At 43.1% G+C, this 10,552-nt stretch overlaps 1 long non-coding RNA gene across 11 annotated transcripts; it reads right to left on the bottom strand.

Annotated features, from left to right (window-relative positions):
• Positions 1-2,153: 2,153 nt before the first annotated feature.
• LOC123161129 (uncharacterized) lies at positions 2,154-7,584 on the bottom strand. Of its 11 annotated transcripts, none has more exons than XR_006480559.1 (5): positions 7,074-7,584; positions 6,503-6,850; positions 5,522-5,669; positions 3,683-4,792; positions 2,154-3,490 (listed from the first exon to the last, which is right to left on the bottom strand). It is a non-coding gene; the product is annotated as an uncharacterized lncRNA (long non-coding RNA). The 11 variants fall into 11 exon arrangements; XR_006480555.1 differs by having other exon boundaries at positions 6,503-6,844; XR_006480551.1 differs by lacking the exons at positions 6,503-6,850; positions 7,074-7,584 and having other exon boundaries at positions 2,154-2,512; positions 2,706-3,490; positions 5,522-6,487.
• Positions 7,585-10,552: the final 2,968 nt, after the last annotated feature.

Genomic DNA, 10,552 nt, shown 5'->3' with positions numbered 1-10,552 from the left:
CATGAAATTTCACAAAGAATTGTCAAATGCGAAACTTTCGAAGAGGCCAAAGATTTCAGTTTAACGTCTACGCAAAGCCATTGAAAATGTGAAACTTAGTCATGTTGAACATTTTCTCAAATTCGCAACTAGTGAAGAATAATTTGAAATACGGTGAGACCCTTCGTATTGTTTTCACGTCAGAAAAACAGAGTACTCGTACTGATCTATGTGTATGTGTGTACTGAGGAGGTATTTTTCACAGAGTAATTTTGAATGGTTCCGAAAAAAGTACTTGAACGGATGTCCGTATGGGTTTGTACTGATCGTGTTTTCGAAGATTAGACTTTACTTTTTTTTTGGATACGGTTTTCCTCGTAATTTTTCAATGGTTTACGGTATCATAGTCCTCGGACTTGCATGATTTATATCTTGAATTGATTGATATTTTTTCAAAAAGAAAATGTTTTGTGTGTTTCTTTTTTGAACTCTTTTTTTTGCAACGATGTTTCTGGACTTCTCGCGTTTTGCGACTTGAACTTTTACCATTTGAATTTCCGTGGGCTTTTCTTTTATTTGAGCTTTCTCCCAAACTTATCTGAGATGTCATGTTTGAACGTATAACTTTTGTAGTTGTGAACTTGTCATTTTTTCATTTATTAAGTTTCTTTTTTCCTCCGAACTTTTACTGGTATAATTTTTTTTTTGCAAATTTAATGTCCCTTGAGTTAGAACTGATGCAATTTTTTATTTTTTATTTATGGTACTTATGGTACTAGAGAGTTTGTACTTCTCAAAAAATAATCACTCGATGTTCTTTTAGTTTTAGTTTTTAGTTTTCTTTCTCATCCTTATCCTTACTGACGGTGTCATCACACATCGTACCTTTATGGTTTATGTAGTTGAACGGACTTACATTTTTACAATTCCCTTCTTTTAAAAAAACTTATGTTTTCTTCTCCAAACTTCCTACCTGACGAGAATCAAAACTTATTTATTTTTTACATTTGTACTTCCAAGTGTATTTAGTGACATTTTCACTTTTTTACTTTGCTTTACCTCATCAAACAGGCGCACAACACATTTAAAGAAACAAAATACGAATCTTGGAAGCACTAGGGGGATAACCATTTGCACAGGACTTCATGTGTGTCTTCATCATATAAAAATATACTGAATATCACCAAGTTCTAAGGTTGAACAAATGAATCATACATAATATTGTCAGAACCCCACATTTTTCTCATTAAAACAAACTTCTGTACTTGCATACAACCCTTTTTGAACTTGGACGGCACCTAGTCCTCAACTTGGACGATGACCAATGCTCAACTCAAACGGAGGAGGTTGTCGTTGCTTTTTTAACCATGAATGCTTCAAAAGACACTAGGAATTGCTTCAAAACTGCTTTATACTTTTAACATGAGGGTTCTCTCAGCTGGGCCAAGAAGCAATGCATAAGTCATATTTTTATTCTACAAGAACAAAATACATCATATTGTTCTCTAACACTCACATGATACACATAGAACACACACACTTAAGTTCAAAGAGCCATCCTGTTTATGTTCAGAGAATAAATGCATTTTAGCTCAAAGAACAAATGTGTTTAGGTTCAGAGAACAAAACAATCTTTAGTGTGATTTTCTACATATGGATAATCGCAGAAGCAACATAGTTGGACTGAAGCTCTAAATTTTTTTAGAAACTGCAATTGGAAAGGTGAGCATCAAGTGGTAATTAAGGAAGGCTAACAAAAACGAAAGTAGCATTTTTTACATGACGGGTAGTGGTAGGTATTGGTTCATTGCTTTTGCCATCAAGTATGGTGTCAACAAGGATGCGGTAGCTCTCGTCCTGGATGGGCGCCCAGTCATCATCGAAGAGCTTGAGGAGGAGCTTCAGGACTGGCCAAACATGCTAATTGGAGAAGCCAAGAGGCTTCATCACCTCCAGCTCCTTTCTAGTAGCATTAGCATTGTTGGAAACCATGGACTTTAATAAAATGGTTCAGGGATCACTCCCAGTCAATCCCATTTGCTACTTGTGCTACAGAGAACATGAATATAAAGCAGATGGTGACTCATCGATTTTTCTTGATGATATATCTAAACTTACAGAATTTTGAAACTTGCACTGACGATATTAGGGTGATATATCTAAACTTTGCTGAATTTTGAAGAAACTCGCTGCAAATCATTACTTATTTAGGTGATATATCTAAAGTTACAGAATTTTGAAACTTGCACCGACGATTTTTCTACACACGCACCAACTATTCTGTGATTTTTCATGGACTGAAGATAGAATACGCACCAAACTAATATTAAGTCTGGTACAGAAATTCTCTATTCTTGAACTGACAATATTTCTTCTATGTGGAATACACAAGATCTCCTCAATTGGCCATGATGCAGGCATCGCCACAGGCAATACTTGGCGCACCGGAGAACCTGTACTGTTGGATTTGTCGAGAGAGGACTGAGGGAACACGCCAGCGTTAGGGTGGCGGATGCAAGTATTGGAGTTCAGCCTAAAATCACAAGAGAATGGATCAAAATGAATTCAGGTTGATTTCTAATCATTTATCAAGCTATAAAAGTTAGAACTGATGTTACACAAACCGAGGCATTTTTTATATGAACAGCTCACGTACTATGTATAGTACCACTATTTTTTTCATTCTCATGAACAAATAACCATAGACTAACGAGAGAATGTATTACTCGATAGTAGGCATTTTCTTCTCAGAACCACTTTGGTTTTCTTTTCTTTTTCTTCACTTTTTGCTGCTTGGTTTTTTCTTTGCTTTATGAAGTGCCCCATCAGAAAAGTTGAACTTTAGATTTTACCAATCTCCACATCTACTGAAACAAGGGAGCTCCTTTTGAAACATGTACAATGAACTGAGAAGGCATATACAAGGTCAACTGAAAAACCATATACAAGGTGAACCGGAAAAGCTTCTGAGAAAAAAAGTGAACCAACCTTTTGTTGTTTTTCTAGTTACTAAACTACTCCCTCTGTCCCATAATGTAAGACGTTTTTGCAGTTCAATTTGAACTCCAAAAACGTCTTGTATTATGGGACGGAGGGAGTACTTATTACCATAACAGCGGCTGAACTGATGCTGCATATGTATATAGGAAGGTTACTGGTACCAAAAAAATAGGACAGTAAACAACATTATAAATTGAATTCCTGAATGTTATATGAAGATGAGGCAATTGTACATATGATTTGGCATTAGATGTACTGAATAGCACACATAATATGGACTGAAAAAATTGAACTAGCACAACTATTCTGCTTTTGAAGATGGTGGCTTCAATTCTACATGGACTGATGTCCGTGCTCCACTTGGACGGGTGCGAATAACCATGGTGGACGAGCTCGTGGCCGAGGGTGGCCAAGGCGACCACCGGAGACTGTAGGTGGTCGTGCTTGTTCTCGGCAGCGAACTTACATGAGGTGGTGGTGATGGCCGAGGAAGTCAGAAATCAGCGCTGAACTAATAAAATAAGAATTGTACTAACTAAAAATTAGAATTTGAACTGAGCGTGTCACTGAAGATGAACTTGTGCATCTGTTTTTTGCTCCCGCACCAGTGTAACAAATTCAAGATGACATGAATTTTGTGTGCATATAATAAGATGAATGAGTGAGAGAAGAAAGAGAGCAATAAAAGGATATTTTTTTTCACCTTGAGATGATATCTCTTCTTGAGGTCTTGATGAAAAGTGACGGTGTAGGTACCACATAACCACCAACTAAACACCAGACCTTAACAAACGATGATCTCTCCTTCCAGAGTCTGAACTTACTAGCTTTTCATAATCTGAAGAGGTGTAAACCTTTATTGGCAAACTGCTGCAAAATCCCCAAATGCCATATAACATAAAATCCCCAAACTGCAGCAACATTCAGTTCAAGATAAGTTATCAATTCAGCTCTTAATAAGCAAGAGAAACAGTAAAGAAAGGATGCATTTGCGTCATCGGGCCATTCTTTAGGCACACTAAAACAAACATGCCACTCATGTTAAGTATTCTTTCCAATAAAATTTCTAGAGTATCTTTGTTTAAACGTACTGTGGGGCGAACTTTTTCATTGTGTAGTTTTTGAACCCCTATGGTAGTAACACATGAACTCCCTGAGGACACGAATTCTTATATTAGCACCTAAAGTACAGATCACACATGAAAATTGCTCTAAGTGGAGAAATGATCACACACGAAAAATGATAATTGCAGGAAAACTTTTATTTGAAAAAAGCTCTCTGTATACCTTATTGAACTAGCTTTTTTGAACTTGCACACTTTCATTTCTGCACTTATCCAAAATGTTTGAAAGGAGCAGGTTGTTTGACATTATTTTGAACACACCTTTTCATCTCCATTGTATGGTATCCTCTCATAGGTATTTGCACAAACAGGTGGTGTGCTATGAAGAACAATGGTACTGTGAGCGAGTGAAATCAGAACTGAAACTCGTTACAAATTCTTGACAAAAAGGAGCAGCAGATAACCATTAGTCCATTACTCACAACAAACAAAACTCACCCCGTACATAGTAATTTCATAAATCTGCACGCACCTTGGGGATTCCACTAGACCTAGACACTGAATCAACTATGACAGATTGCTCTGAACCTTGCGAATTGTGCTCCCTTTTCTTGGCATGAGTGGTCGGAGCAGTAGCAGAATTTGGTGCCTGCATATATTTTGGACTGATGATCTTTCAGTCATTGCACTGTTGTTGATATATAATCGAACCAAAATATAACCGCTACCAAGTCTGCACCACCAAGTACCTGCATGAGTTCAGTTTTTTTAGACCATAGTTCAAGGCAGTAAGGTTGCAAGTTCAAACAGTCAATGGACCAAAAATTGTTTAAACACCAATGTTGGATACGCATCAGTTTAGAATTAGCCAAAACACAAGTTCAGTATCAACACGACACAAGTTCAGCTATAGTTAACTTGAAATGAACGGAAAGAACAGAAGACCACACCATGTAATTTAGACATTTGGTATAGTCTGAACTCTAACCAGAACTTACTAGAAGAGGGATTATTTTTTCAGCTAGTAGTTCGCAAGCAATTTCAGAACACCATACATTTTTTAGCTAGTGAAACATGCGATGAAGAACTGAACTCAATAAACAAGATTTTTGGAGATGGAAGAAGGCGTCGCACGTCGGGTGAACCTGCTACCCCTACTCCTGCGGGCTGACGGCTCCGGTGAGTGGAGCTGATGGACGCGGGGTTCACGAGCAGTGGCTGGGCGCGCCGGGATTTGGCTGCTGCAGGTGATCCACGCTGGGGCTCGTGGTGGAGAAGACCACACCAAACTTTTTCAATGAACTTCTAGGTTTTTGTGTTTGAACTTGCAAACTTTCCAAATAAGTACTTATCTCACTTGTCTTTTTACTCACAATGGGATCAGAAGTGCACACATAGAAGCATTAACACAAGTATCAGATGTGGAAAACAACAAAATTTAAAGCTAAACAAATAAATGTGCAAACAGAAAAACCTACAACTGACGGGCATGATCTCCTCAATGGGCCATGATGCAGGCATCGCCGCCGGCAATACTTGGCGCGCCGGAGAACCTGTACTGTTGGATTTGTCGAGAGAGGACTGAGGGAACATCTCCCTGCAGTTTAATGTGACAATGTAGTTCATCTGCTCAAGAGGAAACCAATAACCACTGAAAAAACACTGAATAAACATGGTAAGTATATTTCGAACTTATGTATTTTTTTCTAGTTACCGAGCACATTATGAGTGCAGAATTGTCACAAGCATAAGAACTGATACAAAGAGAGCACATATAATATTTCAGGATTTTCTCAATTTGGACAGTCATCAAGTTATATATACATGGTTTCATCATCTTGTTAGCATGTCCTGCCTTATTGTTATGACAAAATGGCCCAAGAATTATTTGAGCTACACCTATTGACTCCAAAAGGTATTGCTAAGCTTAAGCTAGCTAGCACATTCATATTCATATAATAAAGAAGCAACCATAAAGAAACAAGAACAACACATTTTGACACTAACCATTAGGCTATAAATATAGTCTGTGAGCAGGGAATTTTATATAATATTTCTTTATGTACTGATGGTGAAATACATAGTGAACTTTGTCGTACTTTTTACAAATTTTTCTTTTGTTTTATTATACTTATTTATTGTTCATCTCCAAACAACTACTCTGAACTCTGAACTTTTTTGGAGCTCTAAATTGGGTGGGGAAACAGCAAACTTTGTTGTCATTCATTGATTTGCAAAAATACTCCTTTCTTTCATTTTCCCACGCAATAACACAAGCACCACAATGGTAAGACCAAAGCTACAGAACAATAACTTTTCTTCATCTAGCTACTACATTGAGCATGCAACGTGAACTTGTGATAAGCTAGCACAAAATCATGTAGACAAGAAACAGAATTGTTGAGATTTTTCATGTACAGGCATACAGGCAATCTTAAAAAGCACGGCGGTCTACGTACGGCATCAGGCCAGGTGCTGGTCGGAAGTGGCATTTCACTCAGCAGGGTGCAGGCAACCTCTTGGCCCTCATGGCCGAGGGATAGAGATGACAATATCAATCCCCGTGGTGCCCTGGGAGCTCACCCAGTGGAGGAGCGTGAGCATCCACATCCAAGTGGCCGTAGAGCTTAACTTCCCTTTACCAGGAGATGGAGAGCATGAAGCCTATGCCTCGTTTTCTTCTCGCTGTTTATAAGAAAAGATGCGACGAGGAAGACAAAGGCCATGGAACGCTGCTGACTCCACCACTGTCGCCTCCCTGTATCCTCATTGCGCGGGCAACCATTGGGGAGCGAGCATTGCTGCCGCTTGAACCACCAGGAGGAATCAAAGTGAGATTTGAACGCATCAATGCACACATGTAGTACTACACAACAATATGCATATGTACTGTACATAACAATAAATTAGCCAAAAAACAATTTTATGAACACGACCTGACAAGAACAGAGATGAACTGACACATACACACGAACTGATTACAAATTTGCACACGATTTAAGTGTAATTTGTGGGAGATGAGGGGCTGACCTGCGGATCCCATCGGCGAACTGACGAACTATCAAACTGACGGACTGTTATGCTCCACACGAACTGACGTGTTCCTGCAGCAGAGGAGTGTAGTGGAGGGGTCACGGACGGCGCGAGGATGGGGGCACCAGCGGCGATGGAGTGCGAGCTCGGCGCGGTGGGAGGGACGGCGGTGCGCGAGCTTGGCTCCGTGGGAGGGACGCCCGCGTTCTGGGGCTAGTGGGGGCGGCGCGAGAGAGGAGACGGGGTTCAGGGGCGGCGCGTCGCCGGAGATGGGAGGCAGGGCCGTGGCGCATCGCCGAAGGTGGGAGGCAGGGCCGTGGCGCCTCGTCAGAGGTGGGAGCTGGGGGGCGTGGCCCGGCGTCGGAGGTGGGAGAAGGGGGCGTGGTGGGTCGCCGGAGGTGGAGGCCAGGGGGCGCGGCGGGTCGCAGGAGGTGGGAGGCGGGGGGCGCGGCGGGTCGCAGGAGGCGGGAGGCGGGGGGCGCGGAGGGTCGCCGGAGGTGGGAGGCAGGGGGCATGGCGGGTCGCCGGAGGTGGGGGTCGTGGGTGCGTAGGCTTATTTTCTCTCTCTCAATTCAGAAAATCAACATTGCTCCCTTATAGGCTGGATAGTAACAGAATAATATTCTGTTACCGGTAACAGAATAGTCCAACCCTATAATGCGGGGGTGTTCGAGAAAGAATATGCATAGTCACACTTGATCCAACATCTTGGTCCATTAAAGAGGTGATCGCACATCGAACTAGGCAACCGGACTATATAGCTGTAACACTTTCGCTTAGCCATGGGAGTCTAATGGTGGGGCTACTATGTAGTCCCTGGTACTTTCGCTTGCATCCGAATATAGGCGCGTGTGTACATGACCGGAAAACGGTCCTTCGTTAATGCGGAGGGATCCTAAAGATTCCGATAAGTCTTCGAGTGGTTGATCAGTCTCTCGCTGTATCATGACAGTCAGTTTTCGGCTTTCTCTACTAAGGTGCTCATCCGGAATAATCATGGCACAATCGCAGTAGTTCTCCTTTGGCCACCTTAGCCGATAATAACGAAACGTAAGGCGGCAAACCCAGGAGCCGGGCAAACCCAACATTTGATAAAAGACATGATTCGGAGCTGATGCATATAAGGCCAAACTCATGACGCCGAACACTCCCGAAGGTATTCGGACTTTATAACAGATGATGGGCTCAAGAATGCCTATTCATTATAAACCATGTGTTTCCAGGTACGTGCGTAAGTCTGTCGTGGCGAAATGCCAATAACGACAGTATCCTCTGTGGATATGGAACCCATGGGATGGTTAAACAACAAGAGGCAATAGAAAATGTTTACACAGGGGCTTAATCTAAAAAGAAACCTGTTGAGCGGGGCCCTGCTGCATGTCTACGCCTTTGTCTCCGTTGTGCCGTATCCTGGAAGGGCATCGCGCGAAAATTGTCTGTGAAAAAGAGAACTCGTAGGAGAGTACAACCTAAGTATGCGATGGATAATAAAAGTGTAAGATGTTGGCTTGCTAATAAAGTTGAGCCAAGTGTGGGGCTTTATTAAATATTTATAGCCCCTGGTGTCCTCTATGGGATTACATATACGGTGCCCTGGTTCAATTTTATCTGGGCTACCGAACTCGTCTAACCGTGTTTGTGGTCTTAACGACCAGTCATGTTTTTTGTTATATTGGAGGCCGCTTATAGTCTGGCCGCTAGGGTCGTCGCATGTTCCTCTGCGCATGAAGAGCGTTCTGTTATTCCGCTAACGGTGATGACGTCACGTGGACCGGGCATCTTGAGTGTAAGGTAGCCATAGTGCGGCAATGCGTTGAATCGGGCGAAGGCCATTCTTCCAAGCAATGCATGATAGTCACTTTGGAAGGGTGCGATGATGAAGAGTAGTTCTTCGCTTCTGGAGTTGCCTGGAGAGCCGAATGTTACCTCCAGTATGACGGAGCCCCTGCTGTAGGCTTCAACGCCTGGTGTCACTCCTTCAAAGGTGGTGTTGCTTTGACTAATTCTAGATGGGTCTATCCCCATCCTGCGGACAGTGTCCTCATATATTAGATTGAGTCGGCTGCCACCATCCATGAGGACGTGGGTGAGATGGTGTCCGTCGATTATTGGGTCAAGCACCAAGGCCTCTGATCCTTCGCACCGAATACTAGTTCGACCGTCCAAGCGATCGAAGGTGATCGGATAAGACATCCAGTAGTTAGGTGTGGGTATGATGGGCTCTATATCGCGCGCGTCTCTATGTGCGCATTCGTGCCTTCTCATGGATGTACGAGTCGCGTGGATCATGTTCACTGTTTAAACCTCTGGCGGGAATTTTTTTCTGTCCCCCAGTGTTCGGCTGGCGAGGTTCATCCTTGTCTTCACTTGGTGTTTCCCTTCCCTTGTGTTCGGCATTTAATTTGTCGGCCTGCTTGAAGACCCAACACTCTCTGTGTGTGTGGTTTGCAGGTTTGTCAGGGGTGCCATGAATTTGGCATAGTCTGTCCAGGACACTATTCAGACCGGACGGTCCCTCTTTACTGCCTTTAAATCGTTTCTTTTGCTGATCGGGTCGAGAGCCCCTAAATCTGGCGTTGACCATTGTGTTATCTGGGCTCTCTTCCTTGTTTTTGCGTTTGTTTTTAATACGCCGTGGCTTCCCGTTGCCATCCCTTATTTCGGATGTGCTGGGGTCGCTGGTGCCTTTACGAGCTAGCCAGCTGTCTTCACCCGCGCAAAAGCGGATCATAAGGCTTGTTAGGGCTGCCATTGTCCTTGGTTTTTCTTGGCCGAGGTGTCTGGCGAGCCACTCGCCGCGGATGCTGTGTTTGAATGCCGCTAAGGCTTCGGCATCCGGACAATCGACAATTTGATTCTTTTTAGTGAGGAATATGTTCCAAAGCTTGCGGGCAGACTCTCCGAGCTGTTGGATTATGTGACTTAAATCGTCAGCATCCGGAGGCCGGACATAAGTCCCTTGAAAATTGGCTCTGAAAGCATCCTCGAGTTCCTCCCAACTCCCAATTGAATTTTCGGGGAGGCTTTTCAACCAGTGTCGAGCTGGTCCCTTTAGTTTGAGGGGAAGGTATTTGATGGCGTGGAGGTCATCCCCACGAGCCATATGTATATGCAGGATAAAGTCCTCAATCCAGACCCTTGGGTCTGTCGTTCCGTCGTATGCGTCTATGTTCACAGGTTTAAAGCCCTATGGAAATTCATGGTCCAGTACTTCTTCGGTAAAGCACAGGGGGTGAGCAGCCCCTCTGTATCTGGACGTGTTGTAGCATGCCGTCGGCTGTTGTTGTGTCTGGTGTTTATTCCGAACTGGTATGTGGCTTGTATGAGCGTTTGGGTGACCATAGTCCCTCGCCGGGGTGTGTCCTTTAGATCCGTAGATGGACCTGGCTGCACCGGCTTTCTTATCCAGATGCTCACGTAGATCGTGTGCGGCGTCAGTAGCCACTCTGTTGTGGTTGTGAAGCGGTACGTCTGGT

The sequence above is a fragment of the Triticum aestivum genome, chromosome 7B, assembly GCF_018294505.1.
Source record: "Triticum aestivum cultivar Chinese Spring chromosome 7B, IWGSC CS RefSeq v2.1, whole genome shotgun sequence".
Lineage (NCBI taxonomy): Eukaryota > Viridiplantae > Streptophyta > Magnoliopsida > Poales > Poaceae > Triticum > Triticum aestivum.
The sequence above is the reverse complement of the archived record's forward strand: the minus strand, read 5'-3'. Positions and strand labels throughout refer to the sequence as shown.